The sequence below is a fragment of the Anabrus simplex genome, chromosome 7 (genome assembly GCF_040414725.1).
Source record: "Anabrus simplex isolate iqAnaSimp1 chromosome 7, ASM4041472v1, whole genome shotgun sequence".
Classification (NCBI taxonomy): domain Eukaryota; kingdom Metazoa; phylum Arthropoda; class Insecta; order Orthoptera; family Tettigoniidae; genus Anabrus; species Anabrus simplex.
The window spans coordinates 60,530,681-60,553,891 of record NC_090271.1 but is presented as its reverse complement, the minus strand read 5'-3'; positions in this window follow the sequence as shown (position 1 = coordinate 60,553,891).

Sequence of the window (23,211 nt, the reverse complement as noted above, 5' to 3'; positions counted from 1 at the left end):
ATATATAAGATCTTATTTCTGAATATAATTTTTGAATATATCATTTTTATGTCCATACCGTCTCAGTCGCTGCACTGTTTATTTTGTCCTGCAGTCTTACAACTTGAGCCTGCTTGCGGATTTCTTCATTACGGACTCTGTCCCTCCGTGTTTTGCCGATCATGCTACGGACAAATTTCATTTGTGCTGCCTGGATTCTACTAACATCTTTGTTTTTCATGGTCCATGTTTCGCAACCATAGGTCAGGATTGGTACGTAATAAGTTTCATATATGACTCTCTTACATTTTGTTGGTATTTTCTTGTTCCATATTATGTCTTTAACTATTTTATAAAAGTTGCTACCTGCCTGAATTCTGTAGGAAATTTCCTTATCTATAGAACCAGTATCAGAGGTAACACTTCCAAGATATTTGAATTGATGGTTCATCTGTAGCTGTTTCCCCTCCATTTGAATGTGTCCCATTGGTTGCCCGTATCTCTTCATGACCATAACCTCACTTTTCTCTTGCCGACCCATCGCTTAAGATGGAACGACGTGGGATATATATGTATGTTATGTATGTATGTATGCATCATTTTTATTAAATACAGAACAAGACAAATAACTGATTAGGCCTAACTCAGGTATGTATTCTCAGGCAAATAGTGGAGAACATACTCAGGAGGGGAAGAGTGAAGTGGTGGAAGGGAACAAGCGATACACAGCGGCAGTATTGCCGGGTCTCCCTGATATTCAGGACATCTCCCTATTTTTTTGTAACTTACCAGAAAACCCGAAAAATTCTCCCGAATTTTTTTCTAATCCAAATTTAAGGAAAATTAATAATGATTAAAATAAGATGTTATGGTGTATAATATATTTTTTGCAGGAAAACTCTTTCCTCATCTCACTGTGTGACATTACTCGTTAGGTACTTCTCCGCATTCATTTTAGGCTCGATTTACGTAATCTCTCCGCTCTTGTTGAACTCAAAACTCACGCTTGACTGCATCATTCGAAGGGAAATCACTGATCCGCATACAGAATACAAAATCTGCATCCTACTGCTACTTCAGAATTGACACATAGTTTCTACACTTGATGAATGACTACATCTGCAGGAAGATTGGAGAGAAAGAGAAAAAGGAGAATAGAGCATACAGTGGCTACAGAGTACGGGTGAATGGAATTGTACACTTTCCTCGTAATAGCTTCTAATGACTATTGCATTCTTTACTTTAGTTGTGTTATAACATTTCATTGCTCGACAAACTACCGAAATTGTCATTAAAACTCCCGAAAATCTGCGGAATTTTTTCCTTGTAGACCTGGAACACTGCACAGCGGTGTGTAAGCGAGGATATTTTACAACCGAAACCATATGGAACATGCAATACTACCGTAAATTGTAGCATTACTGTTAAGACGACTTCACAGATCCTTCATATAATAATGATTACAATATAGTATTCTGCCTAGTGGCAAGACCGTGACTTCGTACGGATAATTTGTAACGTCAATGTTCCCTGTTTTCAACTTCTTCCTTCAGTCTGCTGTATCTCCTCTCACCTTTTATGTCATCCAGATGTTGAATTCTTCTTCTTGCTCGTCCTGCAGTTCGTTAGATCTTCTCTTCGATGACGTCGCGTATGAGCCCCTCGTGTCTGTGCTCAATCTGAAGAATGATATTCAGAATAGTTCTCTCCTACTCTTCTCAGTACAGCATCGTTTGTCACCCGAACTGTCCACATGACCTCTGTATTCCCCTCGAACACCACATTTCAAAGCTTTCTAGGTGTTTTTATCCCCCTACTCCATACAGTGCAATGCTCCAGATGTAGAACTTCACCAGGCTCTTCCTTACTTCCAAGCTCAACTTGCTGGTCAACAGAATCCACTCCTTATTGAATGCGACTTTGGCCATGGCGATACTTGCTCGAATTTCATTTGTGCAGTGGGCGTCCTTTATCGGCAAGCTTCCCTGGAGGCTTCGGGTTTAGATACGTAAGAAGTACAGTGAGTGTCTCTCATCTGAACTGCATCTCGTTCTCCAGATCTCGATTTTCAACAGTTATCCTCAAAGATTTCTCCGGTTTTGATATCTTCATCACTTTTGATTTCGCAATGTTCATTTCCATGCCATATTTCCTTACAGTTTCCACCAACCGGTTCATTATACACACACAGTTTCACTTTACACATAATACAGGACGTTAATCGCTTGACTGATGACTATGAATTATTCACTGTCACTATTTCCACACATAGAAACACGTTTAAAAAATGCCCCTCCCGACGTTTCTTCGGTTATGTGCCAGAAGCGACCGTGCCGGAAACGGCCACGCCGATTTCGTGACGTTAGTGACCGAATGGATTAAGCATCGTGCCGTATGCGACCAATCTGTCAATCAGTCAGTCAGTCTGTCACCGCTGATCTGCATTTAGGGAATCACCGAAGTGGCGGATTGCCTATCAGTTGTTTACCTAGTCTCTTCTTAATTTCAGAGAATTTGGAAATTAATCGAACAATTCCCTTGGTAAATTATTCCACTCCCTAACCCTCTTTCTTATAAACGAATATTTGCCTCAATTTGTCCTCTTGAAATCCAACTTTATCTTCATATTGTGATTTTTCCTACTTTTAAAAGCACCACTCACACTTATTCGTCTACTAATGTCATTCCACGCCATCCCTCCACTGACAGCTCCGAACAAACCGCTTAGCGTAACGGTGCAAGCAAAAGACCTGAAAATTAAGGCATTGTGATCCTCTCTTCAAGATCTACTGTGTTAATCTGGTGCATCAGTTACCTTCCATCCTGCATATACTGGAATGTATTTTGATTATGTAACATGATCTCACAAAACTTCAAGGTATCTAAAAAATCGCTACCATTTCCTTGAACGTTTTCAAATGTATTTTTTTTAGCACATGACTTTTAGTGCCAGGAATATCCGAGGACATGACGTCCGGTTCGCCAGACCTGTACCTCCTTTCCTCGGTACACCCCACGGGAGTGAGCTACATGCACGACTGTGTGAGGGTGTTGTCTGTGGGTGTAATTGCACGGGCTAGGAATGGGAACGAAGTGGTCGTGGCCATGAGAAAGGTACTATCCCGGCATTTGGATGGAAGTGAAAATGGGAAACAACGAAAAACCATTTTCGAGGATGGCTGACGGGAGATTCGAACCTAGCCGTCTCCCTAAATAGCCGTAACAGGCAGTGACGTAACGCACTAAGATAACCTGTTTGGTAACTTCTCCCAGTCATGGAAACGCAGCTCATATATGGGCATGTTGTAGGATACAAGGTAAACGCATCACCATATTTCGTGTTGTAGGAAACTACTAGTTTGCCGCAGTAAATTCTTCAAAAGCAATTTAGGAAGATGCTGCTCTGCAACTTCTGTTTTCCGAAAATCCGGGGACTGAACTTCATAATCACCCAAAACTGTGTTTATAGATAAGGTGACTAAAACAAATATAATCACCGGGGTGAGTGGCTCAGGCGATTGAAGCGCTGGCCTTCTTGGCATGTACGATTCTGGTTCAGTCCGGTAGTATTTAAAGGTGCACAAATACGCCTGCCTCGTGTCGGTAGATTTACTAGCTCGTAAAAGAACTCCTGCGGGACTAAATTCCAGCATCTCGGCGTCTCCAAAAACCGTAAAATTAGCTAGTGGGACGTAAAGCCAATAACATTATTATTATTATTATTATTATTATTATTATTATTATTATTATTATTATTATTATTATTTCAAAATATACTCTTCGTTAAAATATAACTGAACTTGTGTTATTGTAGTATTCAGTGTAGAATTACTTGATTGTACCTTTACCCCCGCATTTTTAGGGGTTTGTCCTATCTCTTGCGTTATTTATGAGCCATGTATGTTTTCTCTCGGGGAGGAATCTCTCTCCTTATGATATTCCAAAGTATGCATTACAGTGCCTTAGTTTTCAACGACGAGTTCTTGAGTTGGTATTAGATATTATCTTTGTATGTGATATAATGTATGAATGTTTTATTCGAACTTTCGTCATAGAAATGAAGTCATTAATTGAAGCACGCCACCGAACAACACTGTATAGCACATATTTGGTCAAGTTGAGTTTATGGCCGAATACTGAAGTATAGAGCATTTAGTATGTGCTGACGCATGAAACACAAGCACCTCGTTGCGAATCTATACGTTCGGCGACAGGTGGAAGAACGCTGTACGGCACAGTGGAGTCTAGCGGGAGGTGCTATGTAGTGTAAACCGACTGAAAAGATCAATAAAATGTAAAGTGAACTTGAGTGAAGGAAAGAATATTAAGCGCAAAATATTGAGGGATCAGGGGAAGGCTTATGTAAGTCGATAAGGCAAGTTCTAGCTCATTCTAGCGGTATTGAATGTAGTCAGTTAATCATTATACTGATCTGCATTTAGGGCAGTCGCCCAGGATGTAGATACCCTATCTCTTGTTTTCCTAGCCTTTTCTTAAATGATTCAAAGAAATTGGAAATTTATTGAATATCTCCCTTGGTAAGTTATTCCAATCCCCCAACTCCCCTTCCTACAAATAAATATTTACCCAATTTGTCCTCTTGAATTCTAACTTTATCTTCATATTGTGATCTTTCCTACTTTAAAAGACACCGCTCAACCTTATTCGTCTATTAATGTCATTCCACTTCATGTCCGGCTCCATGGTTAAATGGTTAGCGTGCTGGCCTTTGGTCACAGGGGTTCCCGGGTTCGATTCACCGCAGGGTCGGGAATTTTAACCTTAATTGGTTAATTTCGCTGGCACGGGGGCTGGGTGTATGTGTCGTCTTCATCATCATCACTTCCGGCTCCATGGCTAAATGGTTAGCGTGCTGGCCTTTGGCCACAGGAGTCCCGGGTTCGATTCCCGGTGGGGTCGGGAATTTTAACCATAATTGGTTAATTTCGCTGACACGGGGGCTGGGTGTATGTGTCGTATTCATCTTCATTTCATCCTCATCACGACGCGCAGGTCACCTACGGGTGTCAAATCAAAAGACCTGCATCTGGCGAGCCGAACTTGTCCTCGGACACTCCCGGCAATAAAAGCCATACGCCATTTCCATCATCATCACGACGCGCAGGTCACCTACGGGTGTCAAATCAAAAGACCTGCATCTGGCGAGCCGAACATGTCTTTTTTTTTCAGTTTTCGAATCAAGTAATCCTGGTGAGGGTCCCATACATTGGTATCATTCTCCATTTGGGTCTTATCAGAGACTTATATGCCTTCTCCTTTACATAAGTACATATCTCTGCTAAACAGCCTGCAAACCAAGTAAGTGGAACATCGCTGTATGATTTCTCAAATGATAGTGCCTATGCAGTGTAATACGTGACAAAACATTCACAATGACTAAACTCCAACAAATTTATTTTAAGGATTTAAGTGAGGACGAATCATCCATAAACAGAGACTGTGGCCTAAAAATCACGAATGTTATGTGGTATAATTATGATCCAACTGCAAAGAGAACTCCAATAACATTCGTCGTCCATGGGTAGGATACGCTATATTATACAAGAACAAGGTGACATCAAAGTACAGTGTTTCAGCATGTACTCTGCAACAGAATATTCCTGCTTTGTATGTAAATGCACTTCCCACCACCAAAGAAAAGAAAGAGGATTTACTAGACATGTGCAAGTATCTGAGATCAGAATGCAGGAATTTTTACGAACATATTCTCTCTGAAGACTAGCATTGCTGTTTTGACTTAGTGGAGTATTGTATACCTTGATATGGTTGCATTCTTTTATTTTTATTTTGTTTCCTTGTCAGTATGTATTACCGTTTAATGAATTAATAGTCCACGTCTATCTGATTTTTCCTTTTTTTTTTTTTTTTTTTTGAAGACTCTCTGTATGAGGTATGATGATATTTACAATTATTTTCAAGGTAATATCATTATAACATATATTTAATATTAACTGATAAATGTAGTATAATGTGCGTTATGTTGATATAATAAATGCTTTTTCTGTCTGATGATGTATATTGGAATATGGTTTCAGATATTATGTTCAAGTATGTTGTGTTTGCTGTGTAACATCGCTGTATGATCATTCGTATACAGCATTTTTCAGCTATGATGAGATTTCAAACAGGTGTTGCACTGTCATTGGAGAGACATTATAGGTACGGTATGTGGCGGTTGAATATGATTTGTAATTCGTTAATAATTACACTACGTTTAATTATTTTAAAGTCGGAAATTAATATTTATGTGATGAAGGAACGTTTTTCTTTGTTCTTGAACATTTTGATAGAAGTGTCATACAGCGTTGTTTGGTGGCGTGCTCCAATTTGTATTTATAAACCTTTCACTCAGTCGGTGGGATTGCTATCCGTAAATATTTATATCGGCTGTATTTAACGGCGACTAAACGATGGCTAAATGGTTAGCGTGCTGGCCTTTAGTCACAGGGGTCCCGGGTTCGATTCCCGGCAAGTTTGAGAGTTTTAACCATCATTGGTTAATTTCGCTGACACGGGGCTGGGTGTATGTGTCGTCTTCATAATTTAACCCCATTACGACGCGCAGGTCGCCTGTACGTATGTTCAGTCCGTCAGCGATTCCGCTGGTGGGATCCTCAACAGCTCTGCCATCAGCTGTCATAGATGGCCTAGGCATAATTGAAGAGCCGTACTAGGGAAATGAGGAGTGAGGTAGTTTCCCGTTGCGTTCCACACCGAGCCAGAGTTGCTATTACATATCAGTCTGCCAAGCCCACTGAAATGCATGCACCAACTGACCCTATGAGCAACATTTTCACACCATTCATAGCAGGGACTGGCTGCATAAGGATTGGCATTACTAGCATCGCTCATACCTCAGTCACTTTCATATTGTCAAAGCCAAGGATAAGACAGAGACAGATCTATGAAAGTAACAAAATTACTCTAGCCTATACCACAAAACTAGGTCCTGCCAGCAAAGGCATGCAAGTCGCCTGCGGGTGTCAAATAAAAAGACCTGCACTTGGCGACCCGAACATGTCCTCGGACACTCCTGGCACTAAAAGCCATACGCCATTTCACTTTTTTTACCAACGATTAATTCAGTGAACATAATTAAATGTTGTGCACGGTTTGTGATTATAGTTCTTCGCTATTTGAACAGAACAAAGAACAATTTCATTCCCAACCCGATAAGCAGTGCTATAAATGTTTGGACTATTTTCTAACCTTTTCTTGTTCTGATTTAGCTTACTTTATCTTGGATGATGGCACAGCTTATTAAATTAAAGCTGGGTTGTCAAGATCGGTCGCTTCCAGCACGATAGCAGATTATACGGTCGCTAGTGGCACGGGTCGCATGCGTCATGGTCGCATGCGGCACGACACCGTTTCTTCATCTTCTGTTGCCGAGTCTGTTTCACTTCCGCTGGTAGGGTCGGTCTATTTATCACGTTCGCTTGCAGTATCGGTATTGCTTCGATCACTTGTCACTATTCATGTCAGTGTCACTTCCCACGTTTATGATCATCTCCTGCGCTTGGTCAAATAAACCTTAACATTTTTTAAAAAATTTCGTGGGGCTATTTCTAACCGAGTGCAGTCCTTGTAAGGCAGATCCTCCGACGAGGGTGGGCGGCATCTGCCATGTGTAGGTAACTGCGTGTAATTGTGGTGGAGGATAGTGTTATGTGTAGTGTGTGAGTTGCAGGGATGTTGGGGGCAGCACAAACACCCAGCCCGCGGGCCATTGGAAGTAACCAATAAAGGTTAAAATCCCGGATCCGGCCGGGAATCGAACCCAGGACTTTCTGAACCGAAGGCCAATACGCTGACCATTCAGCCAGGAGTCGGATATAAACTTTCACTTGTAACGGGTGATCTATTTTCATTACGTGCTCACAGCATTTCTTACAGTCCTCTCTTGTAATGGAATCAATTTGTTAATCCCATGTTTTAATAACCCGTCCATTCCGAATGTCACAGAAATGCCATTCTTGACACTTGCCCATATTAATTCTGAGTGGCATGGAGCAAGCCGTAACACGGTATGACCATGCTTTGCTAACATACTTGACCTCTTTATCGGGCGTGACGAGTTAATTAGTCTACCAATATTTGTTACTCAATCGGGTAAAAATGAAAACCTACAACCTGTTTTTCAGTCTTAGACCGGGTCAGGAATGTAATTAATGAAACATATATGGGCTAGTATTACAATGGGGTCGCCACTCCCAAGGTGATTATTAATGACTGATAGATGCAATGAAATGATAATGGAGAGTGTTGCTGGAATGAAAGATAACAGGGAAAACCGGAGTACCCGGAGAAAAACCTGTCCCGCCTCCGCTTTGTCCAGCACAAATCTCACATGAAATGACCGGGATTTGAACCATGATATCCACCGGTGAGAGGTCGACGCGTCCGCCTCTGTGGTGTAGTGGTTAGCGTGATTAGCTGCCACCCCCGGAGGTCCGGGTTCGATTCCCGGCTCTGCCACGAAAATTTGAAAAGTGGTACGAGGGCTGGAACGGGGTCCACTCAGCCTCGGGAGGTCAACTAAGTAGAGGTGGGTTCGATTCCCACCTCAGCCATCCTCGAAGTGGTTTTCCGTGGTTTCCCACTTCTCCTCCAGGCGAATGCCGGGATGGTACTTAACTTAAGGCCACGGCCGCTTCCTTCCCTCTTCCTTGTCTATCCCTTCCAATCTTCCCATCCCTCCACAAGGCCCCTGTTCAGCATAGCAGGTGAGGCCGCCTGGGCGAGGTACTGGTCATTCTCCCCAGTTGTATCCCCCGACCAAGAGTCTGAAGCTCCAGGACACTGCCCTTGAAGGGGGTAGAGGTGGGATCCCTCGCTGAGTTCGAGGGAAAAGCCGAACCTGGAGGGTAAACAGATGATGATGATGATGATGAGAGGTCGACGCGCTGCCGTCTGAGCCACGGAGGCTCCTTCAATCGGGTAATGACGAGTTAATTAGTCTAGAGCCTTCAAAAATTGTATCTGTTGTGCGGGACGTGTTATCTCGTATTCAATTGTTCTTGAGTGTAGTCCTATATAATAATAATAATAATAATAATAATAATAATAATAATAATAATAATAATAATAATAATAATAATAATAATAATTTCGTGTGGCTATTACTAGCCGAGTGCAGCCCTTGTAAGGCAGACCCTCCGATGAGGGTGGGCGGCATCTGCCATGCGTAGGTAACTGCGTGTTATTGTGGTGGAGGATAGTGTTATGTGTGGTGTGTGAGTTGCAGGGATGTTGGGGGCAGCTGAAACACCCAGCCCCCGGGTCAAATATCCAGGTTAAAATCCCCGACCCGGCCGGGAATCGAACCCGAGACACTCTGTACCGAAGGCCAGTACGCTGACCATTCAGCCAACGAGTCAGACAGTGTAGTCCTATGATCGCTTTATAGATGACAGTAGGTTCCAGTCTTGCTCCAACACAGTACCCGCCAATATTTCGTTTTATTTTCTTCCGTACATAATACCTAAGCGTGCTCGTTTGGATGATAAACTATTCTTCATCTCACTGATTCAGATGACGAATTATATGACAATCCTTTGAATAGCAACGATAGTACAAGTGGTGAAAGTGACAGTGAACTTGCTTCTAAAAATGAAGAAATGCATATAACAAGTGATGCAGCCAGGCCCCGATTTCAGGTAGTTAGCGCCCTGGGCAAACAATCTTTAGACCCCCCACCACCAATCTGCTCGTTTTTCTGTCCCTATGAGAAAATAATTGTTTAAAAATTAAAGATTACAGTTTTCAAGATTATGAGTTTTACAACAATTTCAAAGGAAACGCTATGTAACTAACACTACTCGAGTTAGAATCATGAAACTTCGCACACTGATTTAAAATGCCTTGTTCTTAGCTATAAACATTAATTAGTTAATTTACATAAAATGTTTTTGAAAAAAAATATTTTTCCATACAGAATACTTTCCCAGTTGACTGTGAATACAATAACGAATCTCTTAAAACAACGTCTCCATTCGGAAGAGTACTCTTAAACACGTTTTGAGACAATGTTCTTTTACCATCATTGTAAGTTGCAGAGATTTCGAAAAGTCCACCATTACGTTTTTGTTTTGGACGATGTTTGATAATATTCTCAACTAATGAATTTAACTTGGCATTCGAAGTAGCAGAATCATCGATAGAAGATGAATTAGGCACTTTAAGTAGTTCAAGTTCGCCACTCTGCTTTTTAGCAGCGCGGCTTTTTATTATTTTGTATTCTGCACCACTTACCTTTTTACTCTTGGATAAATACTGAAAAACATGTAAGAATTACACGAGACAATGAGTTGGCTAGGTGAGGTTATCAGGTTGATGATGAGCGGATGTAAACAATAATACGCACACGAACCGTCACGAGCCAATGACAGACAGGGCTGTCTAGACTAACAGGGTTGCGGAGCTACCAATTACAACTGCCCACCAAGCACCCGCACGAGTTAAATAATACCTTTCTTATTGCTTGCAGTTATTAATTTTACTTCATAAAATTTTATTATATAGATTAAATTCCGGTTTTAAAGTTAGAATAGTTTAAATTGATTTATATAGGCTAATAAATGAATTTAAATAATTTGTGGAAAGTGAAAGTAGGCTAATTTGAATGTAATGAATTTAAGACCTAGTTCGCGCAGGCCATAATTACTCGATCCGCCGGCCACCGCCCCTCAAAAACTGGGGCCCTGGGAAAATGTCCAGTCCGCCCATTTGTAAATCGGGGCCTGGATGCAGCCACTTTGCACTGGCATAGCCGGATAGTAACATAAATATTGAAGCAGTTGCAAGAAGTCGTATCAAATACGAATTATGGTTTCAATAATTAACAAATGAAAATCAAAGAAGAACACTTTTCCCTTTGCGAAAATCAAATGATCATAAATATGTCTCCTGGTCATGGCCATCCATCAATGGCTGCTAATTTCAGATGACCCCCAGTCATAAGACATAGCCTGCACGGTGTCCGGACATTCCGTACACTTGATTTTTGAGAACATTCCGTACCACCTAGGCCGTTATCTACCCGCGAACGGTTTTCCGGTAATCCCCAAATATTTACGCCAGGACAATCCGTATCACTTGATGTCAAATTGGAATTACATTTCCACGTCAGTGGGCATAATGAGCCTGACAGACACACTTTAGAAATCAGAAACAAAAATAATTTACAACATTTACTAAAGAAAATTTCTACTGTATATTATTTATAATTGCTCTTTAAACTATACTTACCACTCATGTTTACGTAAATATTATCATAAGAGTGTCGGTTTTTTGCAGTATAAATCATTAAATGAAACAATACAATATGCGCGTATTCCGTATTGAACCATTCTCTTCATGACTGAATAGGCGATATTTAACGCAATTGTAATACTGCACAACATGACGCCGAGTATATGGGCACAAAGCTGTATAGAACGCGGAGCTCGGAGGTGGTTTCCTAGGAAGGCTGTGACCATGGATGAGTGAAACAGAAGATGTGTTGGAGAAGGAACGAGAGATAAGAATTTTGTTTTCGGAAGTACCATGCCATCTTAACAGCATTTAAAGCGGGAAGAGACAGGTTTACCACGTCACGGGAATTGAGTGATATCTCCTCTGCCTGAGAGTTTTTCGGATTAATAAAACAGTGAAAATAATCCCCAGAATTTTGTGAACATGATGGTATGTCTAACGCCATTAATACATTATAAATTTCATAATTCCGTATTAATACGACCACCGTGAGATGCAGTCGAGTGGCTGCATACCAAACTCAAGTATGTTTGCCGGGATTTTCCCTGGAGTGGCTTCACATTTTGCTAGGGATGAGAAATTTCGAGGGAGGCATCTCATTCGACTGTACGGTTGCTGCCGGAGCGTGTCGCGTGTCTGTCTGTGGGATTGCGCCATAAACCTTTGTCTAAACAAAGACTATGGTTACTTTTGAGCGTTCGCCCTAACTTCATTCGGAAGTGTAGAAATGTGAATAATCGTTTATCGTGAGATTAGATTTGATTTTATCATGGTGCGGTCATGAACGTATAATTAATAGACCATAAACTTTGCCATTTGCATAGACTTCTTCACAGAAGTGGTACGGGTCAGCTTGTAGTATGATGTTGATCGGCAGTAGGTTTTGATCTGCTAACTGAAATTATTTCTGTGTTTCAGAAGGACGCACATGTGTGGTTGAGTTAAAATAATCAGTTTAGCTCGACAAAAATAGGCTACGAACTCATGTACAAGTAAGCCTGGACACATTTCCGTGCGTGTTTTTAACGATACAAAAACTATGTCTTAACTTCAGTACATTTCTAACCTGTCTAGTATACGCAGGAAGCGGCGTCTGTATAACGATTGTGTTGTGCGGTTAAATAACTGAGTATTTCATTCCAGTAATTCGGGAACCGAGTTTCAAGACCGTGTGGACGTGAACTTCAAGCGGAGCCTCAAGAAGATACCTGTGATGGACCGACCTGGAGACAAGCTATTTATAGAATTATAATATAGTAGTACACCTGTCATATCACACTCTCGTCACAAGAAACCCATACGAGTTCTCTCTGGCTGCTGTTATGGCTATTGACAACGTCTTCATCATGCATGGCTAAATGGCATAGCCAAGTCTTGATTGAGGGAGAAGAGGGTCGCCTAAAATGAGCTAAGTGAACCAAAGTTGTTAGCATGTGGTAGGATTAGTGACAGTTACGCAGAAATTGGCAATTAATTATGTATATACTAGTTGGTTAAGCCCTTTGGCAATTAGAGTAAGATTTGCTCATGATGTAGGAGCCCATCAGGCTATTTGTTAAGATGATTTTGAAGTCTTTAACGTTCTTAATGTACATAACTTATCATTTTGGGATTTGTCCGGTGTCTTATAATATTTTACGGGTGATAAGGGAGCTAGGAGTAACTTAAGGTTGTTTATTTAGTATTAAGTCAGTATATTCCCCATGTACGGTGACTTAAATTTGTGCGGTAAATAAGGATCATCTAAGAAAAGCTTGTTACTCTCATATATCGGGAAGGATATAAAGATGAAAGTAGCGTAGTATCTGCATGCTGCACGCGCATGAATTATCTGCATGTTTTCACTATGATTAAAGTCTGTTGAGTAAACTAAAACCCGTTGTAGGCAATGTCATCTAAATTTCTGACCGAGTTTCACACTGCCAAAGATAGAGACTCGAACCTGGGTCTTGAGGGCATGAGGTTGCACCATATGTGTAGAACGCTGTGTTTTTATGAGATAGTACGGGATAGTACTTTGAATTAAATGAATTAGACCCAAGAAGCGGTCTGGTAACTGAGCCTGATATTTAGAAAGAGAATTGGTTCCTTACTTGTCGTAAAAAGTTGTGTGGAGGCTCATATGTTCGCCGAGATAAGACGGAAGTAAAAAGCCCTTGTTTGGTTTTGGGAGCAGAAAGGCAGCCGAGACAAGGTCAGTGTTAGGGTGTGTTCATGACTTTTGTGAGTCTGGGAGTCTCTCATACTCCCGTCGGCCAGGTCATTGACGTAATTACCGCACCCCAGAGGGTGAACAGCCATGTAGTAGTTCGTTTCTTGTTTTTCCAGAGGAGATTTATTTGTTTGACAGAGAGTTGTTTCTTTTTCTTGTCTATATTCATGTGTAGAGTATGTGTGATATCTTTGTGTATTAGTTGATTTTATGTTCAATCGTTATATTGTGTGGTAACCGTGAAGATTACCCAGGGGTTGTGATTTAACGCTCATTCAATTTCAATTGAATAGTGTCCCAAGTAGCTTCTGTTTTCTTGTTTTGGTTGGGTTTCACAGTGTTCATTTAATAATTATGTGTAGATACGTCCCGGATGCAAGGGAATTTTAAGGGTAAATTTATTTGTGCGGAACGTCGCTAATCCTAACATTATGATTTGTTTTAGGTCCAGTGGTGTTGTACACCCAAGGACCAGTTCACTAGTTCACCCGTCAGCACGTCGACACCGTCACCTACATTTCAAATGTACGCTGTCTTTGGCATTTTGTTTTCGCACCATGAATGCATCAGATTGTAAATAACTTTGTTATTATGAGTGATTGAAGAATTGACTATGCTTTTGTCAATTAAATAGTTCGAATTTAAATAGTTCCTCATTAATAAAATTATAATATAGTAGTACACCTGTCCTATCACACTCTCGTCACAAGAACCCGATACGAGTTCTCTCTGGCTGTTGTTAGTTCGGTGTGATTTCATTTTTGTGGACACGTAAGCAGGTAAGTTATTTAACTCACCATTTTTTCTGTGATTGATCCATTTACTTGAGCCCTAAAGGGTGTAGTATATTTGCATTGACATGCATTATAAAACTTAGCCATTCGATTTAAAATGGTATGAATCACCTTTATATCATATCTTGAAACATGCAAATATGCCAAAATCCGCCCACTAATGATAAAGCTATCTCTTTTCGAAACAGGTTTAAATAGGCCCTTCAGTGATTTGTCACTCCATCCGTATGGTGCTGCGTGGGATGTGAGAATGGAAGTCCCTCCGTATACACTGTTACAGGATACAAGGGCAACAGAGAAGAAACAGTGGCATGGCTTAGGCTACTGGACAAGTTATTTTCTTTTCTTTCTTTTCGGTTTCTACTTTCGTTTCAAAAGTACAGTGATTAACAAGAATTAACAACCAGAATTAATATTTAGAATTGTAAATTAAGCTGTAAAGTCTAATAATTAACATGGGAATAGGAGCTCCCATTTCACAAGACCTGCTAGTTTTTACACATGTTTGGCCAGGGTTATATATGGTATATTATACAGGATGTCCCAAGAGGAATCGTCAAAATTCGGGGATATGATAGGAACGATCACGTTAAGCGAAAATCTTCATACAGACATATACCATATTACGAATTTTTTTTCCCAGATAGAACACATTTAATGTACAGGATGGTCCATACTTATTGTTACACCCCCCCCCCCCCCCCTGGAATTAATATCTTGTTATCCCTAATTCAGCTTTTGTTTTGCAGAGATGGCTGACACAAGCTCCTATAGTGCGGAAGAGCGTCTTCTTGTCAGTATTTGGGCTCATGAACGTCCATATACTGGCAAGAACATGGAGGAGGTGCAACGAGATTTCACGGGACGATTCCACAAGACCGCACCTCCTAAACAGACAGTACGGCGTTGGGAAAAGAAACTGTTTTATTGGGATGTATCAAAGACAAACCGAGGTCTGGAGCACCAACCAAACGACATGTGCAGGAGTGGAAGCATCTGTGCTTCGGTCACCAAACACGCCACTCCTCAAACAGTTTTCTGAGCTTGGAATCCCAAAAACAACAATGTTACGACGCGTGAAGAAGGATCTTGGATTGGAATACTTTAAACCAGCAGCCATTGAGCTCAGGGATGATGACATGCGTAGAGGATCAGCAGCATGCGCAAGACTGTTGGAGGTAATTCCGATACTTTCACAGCGGGCTGAACTTTCCTCCTCCGATGAATGTGCAATTTCTCGAAGTGCACGTGCAAGGAATGTTTACATCCGGTCCAAGAAAAATCCTCGTTATTACGAAGAGCTCGAACATAAGCCCCCACGTGTGATGCTCTGGGTCGCTATATCCGCTAAACATTTGATAGGCCCCTGTTTTTTGATGGCGTAGTCAATCAACACTCCTATCTCGCCATGTTACAGAAATTTTTTGTTCCAGAGTTCCGAAGAGTGAATCTCCTGGGACATTCCTGGGTTCAGCAGAATACAGCATCGCCACACTATGCCACCGCTGTCAGGGAATATTTAAATGAAGACTTTCCCAATAAGCGGATAGGACGCGGATCGGTACACTTTCCGGCGCCTCTGGATTGGCCTCCTAGAAGCTCCGATCTCTCGTCTTGTAACAATGTCGGGCATTATTAAGACGAAGGTATCACAACAATAATACCAAACAACAGAACACCGGGCGAGTTGGTCGTGCGCGTAGAGGCGCGCGGCTGTGAGCTTGCATCCGGGAGATCGTGGGTTCGAATCCCAGTGTCGGCAGCCCTGAAAATGGTTTTCCGTGGTTTCGCATTTTCACACCAGGCAAATTCTGGGACTGTTCCTTAATTAAGGCCACGGCCGCTTCCTTCCAAATCCTAGGCCTTTCCTCTCCTATCGTCGCCATAAGACCTATCTGTGTCGGTGCGACGTAAAGCCCGTAACAAAAAAAACAACAGAACAATTGAAGGATACTGTTAGGATTGCCTTTGATACAATCAAAAAAGGTTTGCTTCGTAAAATATCGCACAGGTCATGGCGTCGCATCATTTTGTGCCACGAAAATAAACATAAGCCTGCTTGACGCTGAATCCATACTACCTGATATGATACTATATTATTATAAAGCCATATAAAGTTATGGGGATAACAAGACATATTTACCACTCTGTACATTTTTTTTCTAGGTTAGTGACACTCACGTATGTCTTAGCCGTTTTCCGCATGCAATATTCGCCATACACGTGTCCGTAGGACATTGATACGTGCAGAAAGTAGCCGTGTGCTGCTAGTAGGAGTACGCTACTCCATTTTAACAATATGTTACTGTACTGTTCTTTCACAGGTTGTTGAAGTACGCATTCAGAAGAAAAATGGGAATTCGGTAGAATACCTGTTGCACCCCAATGTGCTGAAAACTCTGGTAAACACTCTAGATCAGGAATTCGACGTGTGGGAAAGGGCCGACGGTACTCTTCGACAGCAGCAGGAGCACAACCATTGCAGAGACCGTAAACATACACCATATCTGCATATTCTCCATTAGTGTAGATGTGTGGCATTTTAGCCAGCGCATGTACAAACAGAGTTAAACGATGCTTCTCTTTCATACACTCTCAGTCCCTCGCACTACTTCACTCACAACACACCATGAACAACTGCGTGTTGTTCAGCGGGCTAGTTTAATGGCAGAAGGACATCCCGAGCAAAAAGGTTGAAAGCAACGAGGTAGGTTGGGCTAGAATAAAAAGTCAAAGACGTTGGGTGGGTAAGACACATAAGTGCACGTCACTAGCCCAAAAGCAAATGTACATTAAATGTGTTCTATCTCGGAATAAGGCATATGTCCATATGAAGATTTTTGCTTCAAATGATCGTTGCTGTCATATCCTTTAATACTGACCATTCTTCCTGGGACACCCTGTATAACGAAGAAACCAGGGCGTCCAATAATAATTCTTACCCTCCAGAGGGATATCGAACCCGCAATTTCAACATGTAATGGTAGAACGTGCCTAGAATCCACATGAGGGCACTTCATAGTACACTGAAAGCTTATCAGCTTTTATACCTCTTGACAGTCTCTGCCCTTAATTCAGGGGGAAGCAAAAAAGATCAGAAAGATCCAGAAGAAGCAGAAGCTCATAATACACGACCAAGAATGAAAAAATAAAGGCAACTAGAAAAGTTTGAAAACAAAATAGAACGGGATGCTGAACCCACTCATTCAATCCTGTGACATAACTTGCTATAAAAGCTAATGGGACAGAAGGCCTGGTGACACAAGGGATACTCCATACTACATTGGTGACTTAGACGGGAAAGAAAATTACTAACCAGTATGCAAGAATATAATTAGAAAATTGTAAAATCTTAGTCACTAAAAAGCTAAGTGAACGTGGGAAACGAGGGTCCACACTTGTACTTCCTTAAGATATTTCATGACACCCACTTAGGTGGTTACATTCCGTCCATTGACAGTTTCTAAACTTACATGTTACAAAATTAAATGAAATTAGATGGTTCACATTAAAATAAAGGTAAACGGAGCCTAACCCCAACTGTTACATTTCCGAGGGGGAAGTACCCCCGTCACATGCAAGTAAGGTCACATGAGAGAGAAAATTGTAGCTGCCTACCTTAGAACTGCCCCAGCTCACCGATAGCCTCTTGTAAGGGGAACCGCAGACCTCGTAGCATTGTTCACAATCCGATCCAGATTGATCCATAAGGTTCAAGATTGTCCATATTTATAGCCGTGAGCTGGACGATGATAGGTTGACTTAATTTTAAGTCGCGGCAGTGACAACTTAGAAACCAAAGACGTAAGCATTCTTGTGCATAACCCTAAACCGTTACAGTAGGCTACTCAACTAAACCATATACATTCCAAGCCATTAGGTGGCACTCCAAAATCAAAAGTAGTGATCTGTTAATAAACTTGAACACGAAATAGTCTTCAGAAAGTTCAGCATATTTCACCGCCCTCAGGAGTTTAACGTGTTGCCTTCCACTAGGGAGAAGCCTTATTGATGGTAAATAGACAATTGATGACACTCATTGCTGTACCTTCGAATACTTTTTAAGTAATTCATTTGGCACTGACACTTCATCGTCCCTGGAGTAGCTTGAGGTTATTCCTTGTCTTCTTCTACCTGAATAGGAAGACCTTTTCGGAGTGTACTTATACTGTCCTCGAAATTTATTAAAATCTGTCAATTTGCATGAAGCATTTTGAAAAATGATATTCTTTTATCTGTAATGTAGACATTATTTACCACGCGGCAAACGACTTGTTCATTAAAAGTGCCTAAGTGGTCTTCCAACATCTTCTGGGCCTTTCCTTGCAAGGTGTTGAAAATTAGTAGAATTCACCTGTTCTTTCCAGTTCATTCTTGATTCACCGGACGGAAGTCAAAGATATGCCAGTTGCTTCAGCCACTCGTTTCAGTGTGGAATTGAGTTTCGATGGAGCACCAAGCACACACACTTTCTTCATAAATTGGTAGTTTCTAGCAACAACTTCTTGGGCTTACCTATGAAGAACTTTACCCATTGAATTTGCTTTGCACCGGTGGCATCCTCAACTCGGAATGTGTTCCCACAGACCAGTGAGTAATGCCAGCTGAGCGCTTTGTCAGATACGATGACAACACATCCTCAGCTGGCGAGCGACTGAGCGCGGCCAGGCCCACTGCACAGCACGATTTACAGTGTTCTCCAATATTTGCACGAGCTTTCTTTGTTTTAGTTTAAAGTTTAAATGTCACGGTAAACGAATGGATAGACTTGTATGAAATCTGGTATTTAAGTTCGGGATGAGGGCAAATTCAGCTACATGCAGTTCAAAAACTCCAGCAGAAAGGGGAATGCAGAGGGAACTAGAAACTTTAAAACTCGATATCTCTATCCTGATGTAGGTTTTACAGGAAAATTGATAATTTCAAAATGTTATTATAATTGTATTTATCTTTATAATGCCAAGGTTTCTCCCTCTGGACCAGTCACCAAGAATTATAATATTATAATGCTAGGAAAAATACCAGGTCGATAGAAAATTGGGTTATACATCATCCAGGAATCTTAAAATGCTAGACAAAAGTAAACGAGAAAGTAATAGGCAGCAATATGATTATTAAGTTGCTCAGAACAATTCCCATCAAAACGAAAAATTGTGGAGAATATTATGAAAAATCACTGCGATATAAAATTATTATTAGCTTTGTTTCTGAACATTATGAAACGTTATTTCTGAACACAGTCCGCACACCCCTTTGCTAATCAGTGAGACAATAAGGACAGAGGACGATATTCAGTTTACAGAGGAGGCGGTAAGAATTGCTATTTGCAGAATGACAGTTGACAAAGTCAAACAAACAAATGGCGTATGGCCTCCGGAGAGGCCTCGTGCAGGTCTTTTTCTAGTAGACGGCCTATTAGGCGACCTGCATGTCTGTGAAGATGAGGGCCCTACCTAGGATGATTTCTAATGTTGAATACGCCACACACACACCCAGCCCCCGAGCCACTGGAGTTAACCAATTAAGGTTAAAATCGCCGACCCGGCCGGGAATCGAACCCGGGACCCTCTGAACCGAAGGCCAGTACGCTGACCATTCAGCCAACGAGTCGGACAGTTGAAAACGTTTTGGGAGCAGATAGAATTATTGTCAGGGCACTTCAGTCGTTGAACACTGCGAAAGCAATTTGTTTATTGGCTAATGCTATGCTGAAATTTAACAAATGTCCATGTCATCATCTCAGCAATAAAAGTTCTGGCGATGACCGTGACAAGGTATTCAAATGAAGACCTGTTTCAATTTTCTCAGTAACTGAATACGAAATAATCAGTCATTTCTTAGGAGAGAGGAAAATTCTTTTGGGGGACTATTTCATGCTATACACTGCATATGTAAGTGCACAAATGAGTTCATCTACTTTTTTTTTTTGCTAGGGGCTTTACGTCGCACCGACATAGATAGGTCTTATGGCGACGATGAGTTCATCTATTAAAAACAATATTTTGTTGTAATAAGTTAAGGTTTTAAAAACAATGCACGAAATGCAATGGAAAATAATCTGCAAGTATGTCTTACGTTTGTATATATCAGAAGAGAAATCTGTACATGGACTTGGAACACAAATGATAGCAAATAATATTGGTGTAATAATAGGAAGATCCAGACCAACAAATAACTACGTATTCATGGTGATGTTGCAGATGTACATGTGAAACGATTACATTCAAGACATGCACCTATCTGCACAGCGATAGAACCTCGTAGCTAACAAATTCAACCTAACTGAGAGATGGTCTCATGATTAGAAATTGTTTGCCCCTCCAGAGAGTTCAGGAATGCACTGCATAACTGAGAAGGTGCCAGGGTTCATTCATCCTAGAAAGATCTGGTCGAAATTACATAGAATTCGGACCAATCACGGTGTACTCTATGTGGGGACCTCCTGTACAAGCGGAGGAAAAGACCTTCACCAAGTTGCGAGTGTGGCGCGGTAAGACAGACTGTTAGGCACTTAGTTCAAGAATGCCCACAAACATCTTACAGTGGCGAATTCTTCTTAGGGATACCACAGGCACTTCAATACATTTGTAATCTTGACGTAGAATTATAAATAATTTCCATGTAGGCCATACGATAAATAAATACATAGTGCAATAATACAAGTGACAATAACAAAAAATATCAATAAAATACTGTATTTCAAAACATGTATGTGATTTTGTCTATGGCCTTTATTGAAATGTTTTGGTGATGAACCAACACAAGCACTAATTAATAATAAGGGCAAGATACATATGGTCCTAGACTATAAAAGACCGAGCTCGATAGTTGCAGTCGCTTAAGTGCGGCCAGAATCCAATATTTCAGGAGATAGTGGGTTCGAACCCCATTGTCGGCAGCCGTGAAGATGGTTTTCCGTGGTTTCCCATTGTCACACCAGGCAAATGCTGGGGCTGTACCTTAATTAAGGCCACGGCAGCTTCCTTCCCACTCCTAGCCCTTCCCTGTACTATCGTTGCCATAAGGCCTATCTATGTCGGTGCGACGTAAACTAACTACCTCGTACCACTTTTCAAATTTAGTGGCAGAGCCGGGAGTGGCAGCTAATCACGCTAACCACTGCACCACAGAGGCGGACGTCCACATGCATTAGAGTTGAATATTATTGCCATGAGCAATTGAAATCAGAAATATTTAATTCCTTAAACGTTGTACCAAACCCGATCATGGGTACTGCTACGTTCCATGCACTTTTTATTTTACTTTTCTTACGTCCGGCTCCATGGCTAAATGGTTAGCGTGCTGGCGTTTGGTCACAGTGGTCCCGGGTTTCCATTCCTGGCAGGGTCGGGAATTTTAACCATCATTGGTTAATTCCGCTGGCACGGGGGCTGGGTGCATGTGTCTTCATCATCATTTTCATCCTCATGACGCGCAGGTCGCCTACGGGAATCAAATCAAAAGATCTGCACCTGGTGAACCGAACATGTCTTCGGACACTGTGATAGTGCATATATCACACCCCCGAATTATATGTAGAAGTTAGAGATATTATTGTCAGTATTCGATTTATTATTATTATCATTATTATTATTATTATTATTATTATTATTATTATTATTATTATTATTATTATTATTATTATTATTATTATTATTATTATTATTATTATTATTATTATTATTATTATCGGTATTTCATTTGTATGTTTTGTCATTTATATTTATAAGCTGGAAGATATCCACATATGTAGGTATGAGTAATTTGTTTTGCATGAGTGGGAAAACATTGCTTTAATAACTCTGGTAATTTGAATGAGTCATATGGCTACCCCAGTGTCTGTTGTGATGTACTTGTGTCGGGAAATTCATGAGTCATGTATATATCCCAGCCTGATGAGATGAGCTTGTTGTTGTACCAGGGAAATTTGGTGATTCATGTAAAACTCCCGAGAGTTTGTTATTGTCTTGGGAGGAAGAAGTAGTTCAGGGCTTGGTCTTGACAAGAGGTCACTCATGATTGGTGGGCAAGCACCAATCAAGACGTCTCATCTGAGAGGAGGGGGATGTTGATGTCTATAAAGGTTGATCATACGGCGGCAACCAGGAGATTGTATGGAACATTGTAAGGGTGATTGTAGAGGTGATTGTAAAGGAACGAGAAGGAAGATAACTACAACTACAACTACAACTGAGGCACTGTACGGGAAGGAAGTGGTGCTGATACACGGTACTGGAGTGACACGGCTGCAATGGACTGGACTTCAAACGTTCGTGGAGCGTAGTCTTGTTATGTTTGTGGAAAGTGGCTGATTGTGGAGAGTGCTTGCGCATTAAGTATTGTAGCACTTGTGGCGGCCTAGCATTATATGTTGGTGAAAGCTATCTCAGACTTTCCATAAATTTATATGTTGAGGATCGACAGACGTGTGTATATATATCTTTACAACAAGTGTTAAAATATGTGAACACAGTAGTACAAGGTACAGTATCTGTGTGATGTGATAACTGCCGATTATGAGAATCGGTAAGTCGAATTGATATAGAGACAGTGAAGGGTATTTATCTTCATACATGTACATTGTTCATCGGACTATTTACAAATGGTAACTTAGTTCTCGCTTTCGTTTTCCCACGATTTTCATCATTATTGTTGTTGTTGTAAATATGGAGTCTTCCAGCAATATTTTATGTGTGTATTATATGTATAATGTTGTATGTTGATGAGGTGCTCATGCACGGAATTTGTTAAGAATATAGTTAGCTATTTTAGAATCAGTGTTATTGATGAACCTAGGTGCAGTTCCTACCTAATTAGTCGTTTTCAGGAGGTTAGGTAAGGCCTGCAGCAGATGTACCAGTACGCAGCATTATGTACACGCCCTGGGATATAAAGTCTATCATGCTCTTATCTAAATTCGAGGGATCCATTCTGGTGAACTCTGGCGCC